The sequence below is a fragment of the Phocoena phocoena genome, chromosome 2 (assembly GCF_963924675.1).
Source record: "Phocoena phocoena chromosome 2, mPhoPho1.1, whole genome shotgun sequence".
In the NCBI taxonomy this organism is placed as follows: domain Eukaryota; kingdom Metazoa; phylum Chordata; class Mammalia; order Artiodactyla; family Phocoenidae; genus Phocoena; species Phocoena phocoena.
The window spans coordinates 177,269,131-177,281,597 of NC_089220.1; the positions used below are offsets into that span (position 1 = coordinate 177,269,131).

The 12,467-nt window shown below is 36.3% G+C and overlaps 1 protein-coding gene across 1 annotated transcript in view; it reads left to right on the forward strand.

The window, feature by feature from the left end:
* Nucleotides 1-12,467, forward strand: part of ODAD2 (outer dynein arm docking complex subunit 2) — a 196,002-nt gene that overhangs the window by 64,375 nt on the left and 119,160 nt on the right. The window lies entirely within an intron of this gene.

Below are 12,467 nucleotides of genomic sequence, written 5' to 3' on the forward strand. Positions count from 1 at the left end.
ATCTCTTTCTTTTTTAAAACATATTTATCCATTTATTTTGGCTGCTCCGGGTCTTCGTTGTGGCACACGGGGTCTCTGTTGCAGCGTGTGAGACTTTTAGTTGCAGCACACGGGCTTCTTAGTTGCAGCATGCATGAGGGATCTAGTTCCCTGACCAGGGATCGAACCTGGGTCCCCTGCATTGGGAGCGTGGAGTCTTACCCACTGCGCCACCAGGGAAGTCCCATTTATCGATCTCTCTTACCTATCCATGCATCCTTTTATCTAGCTGTAGGCATAAAGAGATATCTGGAGTCATTTATATTAGCTGTTAACAACTATTATTTCTGGATGGTAGGATTTGGGGTGTTTTCTACTTTCTTTTTTATATTTTCTGTACAATTTGTATGATGACTGTGTATCGTCTTTAAAAAGATTAAAGTTCTTGTTTAGCGCCTTGCACAGTGTCGTTTTATTCTGAACAGTCGTGTGTAATGGTTAAGAGTATAGATTCTGGAACCATTGCCTGGAACGCCAGTCTCACCACTTACCAACTATGTTTCCTTCAGGAAATCATTAAACTACTTGGTGCCTTGGCTACCAAGTATATAAAATGGGGACAGTCATGGTACCAATCTCACTGAATTGTGGTAATGATTGAGTGAATTACTATATGTAAAATGCTTGATACATGATAGTGCTAGGTAAATGTTGGCTAGTATCGTTCACATGGCAATAGCTTTAATGAACAACAATTTAAACCAGTAATACATAAATACAAAAAGAAGTCAAAGGGTCCAGTATCTGTACTCATCTATAGATGAGTCCATTCTGTGCTTCTCGCTTTTTTAAAATAATTAATTAATTTTTGGCTGTGTTGGGTCTTTGTTGCTGCACGCGGGCTTTCTCCAGTTGCGGTGAGCAGGGGCTACTCTTCATTGCGGTGCGAGGGCTTCTCATTGCGTTGGCTTCTCTTGTTGCGGAACACAGGCTCTAGGCACACGAGCTTCAGTAGTTGTGGCACATGGGCTCAGTAGTTGTGGCTCATGAGCTCTAGAGCGCAGGCTCAGTAGTTGTGGCACACGGGCTTAGTTGCTCCGCGGCATGTGGGATCTTCCCGGACTGGGGCTCGAACCCGTGTCCCCTGCATTGGCAGGCGGATTCTTAACCACTGCGCCACCAGGGAAGTCCCCTGTGTTTCTCTTATATCAGATTACTCATGTTATTTAACTTGCTGTAAATCGAGAACAAGAGGACCCTAAATGGGGTCCTCTCGGCTGCGGTCAAGGAGCTTTGAGGGTGTGGCACAGGCATGTCAGTAGGCAATTATAATTCAGGCCTTTGTGCATCACGCTAAGTTTGAATTTTGCTTTAAAGTCAATTGAAGGCTTTTAAAGGGTTTTAAGTATAACCTGAAACAGAGAAGCCTGTTTAGGAGATCACTGCCGGCCAGAGGTGAAGGTGGTTTAAACTAAGCCTGTGGAATATATCATACTAAAGAACAAAAAAAATGACAGAGTAGAGAGAAATAAAGGGAGAGAATGGATAAGACCAGGTGAATGAATGAACATGAGTTGTGAAGAAGAGCGGGGAGTCATGAGGGATATTTAGCTTTCTGACTCGGGTGGCTAGATGGATAATTGTAGCCCTTGCTGTTACAGGGAAGATAGCTGGAGGACTGGTGGGGGCAGAATGAACTTCACTAGGGGAGAAACAAAGTCAGTTTGTCCGTAGTGATATATTCATTGTCTAACCCAGTCCCAGGCTCAGGGTGGGCACTCAGCAAACAGTTATTGTACACTAAATGAATGACGAGTTCAGTTACGTTGGGTACACATTGAGGTTCTCATGGGACGTCTCTGTGGTGATGGCAACTAGCCAATTGGATATTCATTCATGTCTAAAGCTTAGGATAGAATGTGGGCTGGGCATATAGCATTATGAGTATTTGGTAACTTAAGTGATGAGTATATGTGAGATTGTGAGGAAGAGAAAGAAAGGGAAACGAGAAGGACAAAAACAGAGTTCTGTTGCATCCAATCTTTGAAGGAGAATGAATGGACCAGAGAAGAGGTGCCTATAAAGAAATGCAGAAGGGACAGCCAGAGTTGTGAGGGAAGCCAGAAGAGTGAGTTACTGAAGAAACAAAGGGAAGAGAGTGTTTAAGGAGAGAAAGTGATCAAAAGTGTCAAATTCTATGACAAAGCCTCATAAGATAGACTAAACTGTTCCTTCTTGTGTGACACGGAGGTTGATGAATCCTTTTGTGCTTGTGTGAATATGCTTTTCCCACAGATGGTTTTAGAAACACACAAAGTCAGTTTTAGAAAACAGTGTTTTGAGGTTGGTAAGAATCCAAACAGCGTTACATCTGGCATCATGTATCAGACGTGGCTCTTATTGCTAGATTTGCAGGATTTATTGAGTCTTCAAGCTTTAAGTTAAATGGTAAGGAAATGAGAAATAACTTTGCCTTGTGTAAGGCTTAAGTAATTCATAGGTTAGGAACTCGTTTTAATGATTAGCAGTCTTATGTTTTAATGATATGTCTGTGGCTATGGCTAAAACGTAGGTGGCATGTGAGGATAAACGTACATACTCAGAGCAGGGTTTTGTTAGCTCTGTGTGCTAGTATGCACAGTTTTCTTCCCGTATCTATTTCTCAGTAAGGATAAGAAACATCGTAATAATAACAGTTTGGCTACTGAGTCAAAAATGATTTTTAAGACAACAATGATTTCATAAAACTCTACTGACTTTTCTCGGTACATCAGAATACTGCTTTTAAAGACTCAGTATAAACCGTTTCATATTAATTATACCCTTCCTGAGGAACTAACATGGAGCAACAGGTATCCCAACGTAGTAGGTTCATGAAAAAGTAGATTTATTCATGCTGGATTTTCTTTTCTTGTTGACTTTGTAATGTCTATTTGATACGTACAGAATTCATCTGGAGGTAATTTGGCCTACAAGTATATAAAAATCACATCAACATTGCAAAAAACAGTTAACGCTTGTGTTTTGAGGAGTGTAACTTTCTCATAAAATACTATAACATTTCAAACAATTAAAAAGTATTCATGCTGAAAACTTAAATATCTAAAATTTCTTTTCCACACCTCAGGATCTTTACTTTCTTTTAAACTTTTTTTTAATTTTTATTTTTTAATTGAAGCATAGTTGATTTACAATGTTGTGTTAGTTTCAGGTGTACAGCAAAGTGATTCATATATGTATATTCTTTTTCAGATTCTTTTCCCATATAGGTTATTACAAAATATCGAATATAGTTCCCTGTGCTATACAGTAGGTCCTTGCTGATGATCTGTTTTTATATATAGTAGTGTGTATATGTTAATCCCAAACTCCTAATTTATCCCTCCCCTCCTTTCCCCTTTGGTAATCACAAGTTTGTCTTCTATGTCTGCGAGACTGCTTCTGTTTTATAAATATAAGTTCATTTGTATCATTTTTTTAGATTCCACATATAAGCAATATCGTATGATATTTGTCTTTCTCTGTCTGACTTACTTCACTCAGTATGACAATGTCTGGGTCCATCCATGTTGCCTCAAATGGCATTATTTCATTCTTTTTTATGGCTGAGTAGCATTCCATCGTATACATGTGCCACATCTTCTTTATTCATCCATTGATGGATATTTAGGTTGCTTCCATGTCCTGGCTATTGTAAATAGTGCTACTATGAACATAGGGGTGCGTGTATCTTTTCGAATTAGAGTTTTCTCTGGGTGTATACCCAGGAGTGGAATTGCTGGATCATATGCTAGCTCTATTTTTAGTTTTTTAAGGAACCTCCATCCTGTTCTCCACAGTGGCTGCACCAATTTACATTCCCACCAACTTAACTTTTATTTTGAAATAGCATAAGACTTACAGAAAAGTTGCAAAAGTATAGAGTGCACGGTACAGAGTTCCCATATACCCTTCACCCAGCTTCCCTTAACATCCTACATAACCATAGTGAAATTATAGAAACTTTTCATTTGTTGAAGTCTAGTTTTTTTAATTTGAAGACTGTTGTATGTGGATTTCGTGCAGTTTTGTTCAGTTCCTTCCTAAGTATTTAATCTTCCTTGTTGGTGGTATAAATGGTATTTTACTGCCATTATGTGCTTCAGTTGATTGTCTCTATGACCACTATTGAGTTTTGTGTATTAATTCTCTATGCTGCTACCTAATGGAATTCTCTTATTGTTTGAGTTCACTTTATTGTTGATTCTCTAGCACAATTGTTGACGTACTACAGCACGTGGGCCAAATCCTGTTTTTGTAAATAAAGTTTTATTGGAACATACTCACACTCATTGATTTATATATTGTCTTTGGTGGCTTTTATGTTACAATGACAGAGTTGATGGTTGCTACAGAGACCAAATAACCCACAAAGACAAACTTACTACCTGGCCCTTTACAAAAACAATTGCCGAACCCTGCTCCAGGATATTCCCAAGAAAGCTTTATTTCTTCTTTATAAATTCTTATTCTTTAGATTGATTTCTCTTGTCTGATTTCATTAGCTAATTCCCTACTTCAGTGTTAAATAGTAATGGAGATAGCTTCTTTGCCTTGTTCCTGATTTTAGTAGAAATGCCTCTAGTGGTGTTCTATTATGTAAAATAATGTCTTGAGGACTAAAGTATATATGTTTTATCATATTTTAAAAAATCTCTCAATTTCTATTTTTAAAGAGTGTTTTAAAATCAGAAATAGGGGGCTTCCCTGGTGGCGCAGTGGTTGAGAGTCCGCCTGCCGATGCAGGGGACACGGGTTCGTGCCCCGGTCCGGGAAGATCCCACATGCCGTGGAGCGGCTGGGCCTGTGAGCCATGGCCGCTGAGCCTGCGCGTCCGGAGCCTGTGCTCCGCAACAGGAGAGGCCACGATAGTGAGAGGCCCACATACTGCATTAAAAAAAAAAAAAAAAAAAAATCAGAAATAGGCATTGAATTTTGTCAAATCCCTCTTTAAGCATTTATGGAGATTATGCTCCGAATACTCCATTATGATTTTTTCCCTTATATCTATCAATATATTGAATAATATTAATGGGTTTCCAAACACTGGACTAACCGTGCATTCTGGGAACAGGTTTCACTTGGTTATGATGTACTATTTTCTTAATGTGGTGTAGGATTCTGTTTGCTAATCTTACTTAGTATTTTTGTAATGATATCCTTGAATTATATTGGTCTGTGGTTTTCTTTTCCTTCCTTTCTTTTTTTTTTTTTTTTTACACAACTATCTTTATCAAATTTAGGTATCAATGTTATACCTGCTTCACAAAAGGAATTCGGAAGTTTTCTTTCATTTCAATACTCTGGAATAATTTATTGAGCAATGGGACCATCCAGGCTTTAAAGTTTTGATAGAATTATACTGTGCAGTCATTTGGACCTACTGTGTGTGTGTGTTCTTTACTGGTTTTCTCTAGCTCTATGAAATCTAATCTATGCATTGGGGTCAGTTTTGGCAATCTGCATTTCCTTATAAAATGATCAATTTCATTTAGATCATCAAATTTATTTAAACAATGTCTTATGATTTTTAAATTTTGTCTCATTTCAATGGTTGTTTTCTGCTTGTCATTTTATATTTGTGTATGTGAGCTTTCTCCTGTTTTTTCCATGATCAAGTTATCTAGTATAGTTTCTCTATTTTGATTTTTTTCTGAAAAAATTTTATTAATTAGATATACTGCTCTTTTATTCTCTACCTCATAAATTTCTTTTATATTTATTCCATGTTGCCTTTTTTGGGTTTATTTTGTAACTATTTTTCTAATTTATTTGAACTGAGAAGATACTTATTTTTATTCTTTTTTTTACTTTCTTTTTTTGGCTGTGCCATGCAGCTTGTGGGATCCTAATTCCCCGACCAGGGATCGAACTCGGGGCCCCTGCAGTGGAAGCATGGAGTCCTAAGCACTGGACGGCCCGGGAATTCCTTCTTTTTTTAATAATAAAAATATTTTGTCCTATGAGTTTTTCTTTGACACTTCTTTAAATGTCCCTTGTACATTCTGATACATAGTGATTTCATTATCATTATTTTTAGGAAGTTCTTTAATTTCAGTTTATATTTTCCCTTTAGGCCAGGTGTTGTTTAATAGAATTTTTTTTTTAATTCCACAAAGAGGAACCTTTTTGTTTTTTGTTTTTGTTAGATATTTCTTACTATGTTGCAGTTTAGTCAGTGTTTTATTTCCACTTTTTATGGAACTCACTGGTGTTTTCTTTATGACTCAATATAAAATGAATTTTTACAAAGCATCTATAGGTGCTTGGGGTGAAGATGTATCCTCTTTCAATAGAGTGTAGAGTTTGATGTGTATATATATATATATATATATATATATATATATATATATATATAAAATAAATTTCATTTTTTGGCTGTGTTTGGTCTTCGTTGCTACACGTGGGCTTTCTCTAGTTGTGGCAAGCGGGGGCTACTCTTCATTGCGGTGTGTGGCCTTCTCATTGCAGTGGCTTCTCTTGTTGTGGAGCACAGGCTCTAGGCGTGAGGGCTTCAGTAGCTGTGGCATGTGGGTTCGGTAGTTGCGGCTCGTGGGCTCTAGAGCGCAGGCTCAGTAGTTGTGGCGCACGGGCTTAGTTGCTCCGCGGCATGTGGGATCTTCCCGGACCAGGGCTTGAACCCGTGTCAGCTGCCCTGGCAGGTGGATTCTTAACCACTGTGCCACCAGGGAAGTCCTGATGTGTATTCTTAAGGTCTATCTTACTAATTTATGTAAGCCTTCTATCTCTGCTTATTACTTTTCATGCATGTGATCTGTGTCTCGTACTGAAAACGGTGTGCTAAGGTTATTAGTGTGCTCCTACCTATGTCTTCTTACAACTATGTAGTTTTTGCTTCTTAAAGGCAGGCAGTATATTATTTGGTGCATAAATGTTTCTAATCATGGCGAATTGTGGATTTTAATTTTTCAAGAGCTCTTCTTTGTCATGTTTAATGAGTTTTGGCTTGATATTTCTACTTTGTTATAAGGAAGGATCTTTACCCCTGCTTTCATAGTTTTTCCATTTTCCTGGAATATCTTGGTCTACCTTTTATCTTTAGTCTTTGTTGAACCACTTTCTTTTAGGTGTGCCCTTTCATACAGTATATAGATGGGTCTTGCTTTGTATGCCAAGCTAAAAATATTTTTAATAAGTGAGCTAAACCCATTCACACTCATTGATGTTTGGTCTCAACAATGTCATAATATTTTATACTTATTCATATTCTTTATATCTGCTCTTCTCTGTAAGATTTGTACTCTTTGCTCTTTAATTTTTTTTTGGTGTTTTTTAGAAAAGTTTGCATTTTTGTTTCATTCTAGTCACTGTCTTTGTACCTGTACGTTTTTCTAATGCTTGCTTTCTCCTTTCTGTTATGTAGTTATTTGCTATTTAGTTTCTCAGTTCTTGCTGGTATCTTTTAATTCCCACCCATTGTCTATATAGTAATCAATGGGCTTGTTTCACTTTTCTCTTTTCCTCTTCCTTACCCTCTCCACTTTAAAGTGCATTGTTTCTACTTTGTCATAACATGTAAAATTGGAACATTATTATTCTACCCTTGACCCTGCCCCTGTTTTAATCTAGACCAGCAAACATGTATACACATATACTTATTACCAGTTTTTGCTGCAGTTTTACAGTCAGAGTTTAATTTTTGGAGCTCATCCCCTAGTAGAATCTTCAAAAAGGGCTCATGGGTACAGAATTCCCTACGTTTTTATATGTTTAAAGTACCTTTCTTTTTTTCAGCTTTATATAGGTATAACTGACAGATTTAAACATCATGTATATTTAAGGTGTATGACATGGTGTTCTGATATAAGTATACTTTGTGGGATGATTACAACAACCAAGCTAATTAACCTCATCTCACAGAGATACTTTTTTTTTTGCTGGATGGCAAGAACACTTAAAAGCTGCTCTGTTAGCAAATTTCAAGTATACAATACAGTTACCATGCTGGGCACTAGGTCTCTAAAGCTTATCCATCTTATAACTGAAACTTCGTACCCTTTGACCAGCATCTCCCCACCTCCTCCACTCCCAGCCCCTTCACCATTCGAATCACTGTTTCTCTAAGTTCAACTGTTTTAGACTCTACCTGTAAGTGATTTCACGCAATATTTGACTTTCTGTGTCTGGCTTATTTCATTTAGCATGATGTCTTTCAAGTTCACCCATGTACAAATGGCAGGATTTCTTTCTGTTTTAAGGCTGAATAATATTTCGTTGTATAAATATGCCACAACTTCTTTATCCATTCATCTGTCAATGGACACTTAGGTTGTTTCCATATCTTGGCTATTGTAAATAATTCTATAATAAACATAAGAGCACAGATATCTTCTCTAGCTACTGAATTCAGTTCCTTTGGATATATACCCATAAAAATGGGATTACTAGATCAAATGATAGTTATATTTTCAATTTTTTGAGGAACCTCCATACTGTTTTCCATAATGACTATACCAATTTACATTCCCACCAACAGTGTGCAAGGATTTCCTTTTCTCCACTTCTTGCCAGTATTTTTAATCTCTTGCCTTTTCAGTAACAGCCTTTCCAATGAGGAGTGAGGCAACATCTCACTGTAGTTTTGATTTGGATTTCCCTGATGATTTGTGCTGTTGAGCAATTTTTCATATACCTGTTGGCCATTTGCATGTCTTCTTTGGAGAAATGTCTGTTCAGTTCCTTTGCCCATTTTTAAATTGAGTTATTTATTTTTTTTTGCCATTGAGTTGTATGAATTCCTTATGTATTTTGAATATTAACTTCGTATCAAATGTATGGCTTGCATATATTTTCTCCTGTTCCATAGCTTGCCTTTTCATTTTGTTGATTGTTTCTTTTGCTGGGCAGAAACACATGTTTATATCTAGTGAAGCTATTTTCCTATAAATACTCAGAGGACAGCTTTGCTAGATATAAAATTCTTGGTTCCCACTTTCTTTCTTGAATTAAAAAAATTCTGCTCCATTGTTGTCTTACTTCATACCTTTTTGGGGAAAATTCTGATGTTAGTCGAATTCATGTTTCTTTGTGAGTTGTTTGATCTTTTCATTTGGAGGGCATGAGAATTTTTTCTTTACCTTTACAATCTAATACTTTTACTAGGTTTATCTTAGAGTTGATTGCTAACCATTTGGTTAACCTGAAATATAGTTAATACAGGAAAATCAGGATAAATCCTTTTCTTTTCCTTTTGAAACAGTCAAATTTCAGACATATGAGTTGTCAGGAACCCTAGCAAATGCCAATAGTGATAATAAGGGCTGTTTTTCAGACTTTTTAGGAACTTGTAGATCCTCATGATTTATTTGTCTCTCCTGTGCCTTTAATACAAAATTCCTGGCATACATGATTCAAAACATGCTAAAATTCTAGTGTCCTAAGTTTTTCTTTACTTCAGAATAACCTTAAACCTAAAGGTCAGCTTTCAAATATAAGTGCCTGACTACAAAAGAATTAATTTTCATGTTCTTTAGAAAATAATCAAGAAAAAATGTTTCTGTTAATATTCTGTAAATGCCCAAGATTCTAAGAAGTTTTACATGACAGTTTACCTAAATAATATACTAATTTCCTACAATTTATCCTGTAAAATATTTTCCTTCCACACATTGTAAAACAAACATTTGCTGAACTGATTGTTACATAGTCCAGTGTTATGTGATCATGTAATGAAAGACTCTTTTATAAAACATATACACAAGGATAGAATTAAAACTTACCATGGAATCTGTAACTCTAAATTTCCTGTCTTCTGTGGTTTAAACATAATTATGTTGCATTTACATAGTTGTTTTTTTTTTTAACATTGGGTTTATTTGTTCTTTTTAAAAGGGGGGAAAAAATAAAGCTATGCTTGTTTGCATACAAAAGAGATTTAATCTCTTTGTGGCTGCCCAGAAATTTCATTTACCACGAAACCAGTCCTTGTGACATTTTAGGGTTTATGTAAGATATAAAATAGAATATATGTTTTATATGTTTGTATCAATAAGAACATTTTTCCTTCTGTTATTTGTTTTTCATCTGTATACTTTTAAAAGCATATGGATTTAACTGAGATACTGAGATGCCAAATGAAAATTAATTATGTGAATAATTTAATCTTCTGAATCTTAGTTTTCTCATTTTAAAGCAAGCTCTGGGGATGTTTAATTTGAGGATTATTTGGATTTTATTTATCCACATTCTATATCTCATCCATCCAGGTGTGATGTGTGCTTAGCTCCATAGCTGAACAAATTGGCTTTTCAGTAACATTTCCTGTGTGTGACAGTAAGTGTGTGTGTGAGAGTGTGTGTGTGTGTGTGTGTTTATAGTGTGTGAGTGTGTGTTTATAGTGTGTGTGTGTGTGTTTATAGTGTCTGTGAGAGTGTGTGTGTGTGTGAGAGAGAGTGTGTGTGTTTATAGTGAAGTTAAAACACATTTTTAAAGCTTCTAATTTGTGAAATATAATATACATAAAGGAAGATGCATGACGTAAACGTACAGCTTAGTAAATTCTTGAAAAGGGAGGACTCATGTACCTGCCACCCAAGCCAAGAAGCGGAATACCATCATCACCCTACAAACACCCGGGCTGCCTGTCCTATCACAGCCCCCCAGTGCCCACTGCCCTGCAGTCTGGGGAGAGCCCCTCTCTTGCCTTTTATGGTGATTCATATCTTACTCTGTTTTCATCATTTTATATTTGAGAATGCCTCCCTAAATAGTTTTATTTCTATTTGGAAACAAATGGAAGCATATAATATGTGTTGGTTTTTGTCTGAATTTTTTTGTTCAAAATTATAGGTTATTTTAACACTTAATTGCTCAGTTTGATGCGTTTCAGCAATTGTATACACTCATATAACCACCAACCAAAAGAAGATATAAAACGTGTCCTTCACCCAAGAAAGTGCACTCATGCTATTTTCCAGTCAATCCCCACTCCCACCCCAAGCAACCACTTTCTGATTTCCATCACTATAGATTAGTTTTGCCCTGTTTTGGGATTGGAATTTCTGAGTCATAGGGTAGAAGTTTAACTTTATTAGAAACATCCAAATAGTATACAAAAGTGGTTGTACAATTTTACATTCCCATTGGTGCCAACATTTAATGTTGCTCTTTTTTTTTCTTTAATTTAGCCCTTCTAACAGTAAAAGTGTATGTCATTGTAGATTTCATTTGCATTCCCCTGATAACTAATGATGTTGAATAACTTTCCATGTGCTTATTTCGTGTATATATGTTATTTTGTAGTCTCTTCGAGTTTTTTGTCCATTTTAAATTTGGATTGTTTATCTTTTTTGGCAATTTGAAGAAGTTCTTCACATATTCTGGATACAAATCCATTGTTCGATTTATGTGCTGTGGAATGATTTTTCCCAGTCAGTATTAAGGCTGTCTTTTCAGCAGAAAGTTTTAATTTGGTGAAGTTAAAGTTACCAGTTTTACTTTCATGGCTAGTGTACTATATGATATACCTCAAACTAGTTTCTGAGTGTGGTGTGGAAAGGGGAGCCCAAGTTAATTTTTTCATATGATATTCAATTGATCTAGCATCATTTATTGAAAACACTGTTTCTCAGTTGATTAGCTTGGTCCCTTGGTTGAAATTCAATGGACTGTATATTAGCAGATCTATTTCAGAACTCCTTTTTCCATTGATCTATTTTTCTATCCTCATGTCAGTCCCACACTATCTTGATTATTATAGCTTTGTAATAGTGTTAAGTCCTCCAACTTTTTAAGATGCTTTGGGCTATCTTAGATGTTTTGCATTTATATATAACTTTTAGAGTCATCTTGTCTAAATCTTTTTTTAAAGCTTTATGGAACTTTAATAATTGTTGTTAAGAATCTATAGATCAATTTAGAAAGAATAGAAATCTTAACAATATTGAGATCGCCAATCTACTAATATGGTGTATATCTCCATTTATTTGGGTCTGTTTTAATTCTGGTAGGATATGCAGTCCAATACTCTCTCACGATGCTGGGCGGTGGCAGTGAGCTGCAGCCCCCAGTCAGCCGTGTGATCAGGAAGGTAAACAACTCAAACACTCACAACCATTCTGTACCCATCAACCATCCTGGTTTTCGCTTTCAGTACACTAGTCACTACGTTACAAGAGATATTCAGCGCTTTATTATAAAATAGGCTTTGTGTTAGATGATTTTGCCCAGCTATAGGCCAATGTAAGTGTTTCGAGCATGTTTAAGTTGGGCTGGGCTAAGCTGTGATGTTCGGTAGGTTAGGTGTGTTAAATGTGTTTTCCACTTGTGCTGGGTTTATTAGGACACAGCCCCATGGATAAGTCAAGGAAGGTCTGTACAGAGAAAAGAGGGGAAAGTCAAACGACACCTTGAGGAAGCAGTCAGCCAAACTCAAACTGTGGGACTTTCTACAACAGTCCTGATCTCTTAAGAGAGTCAATGCCATAAAA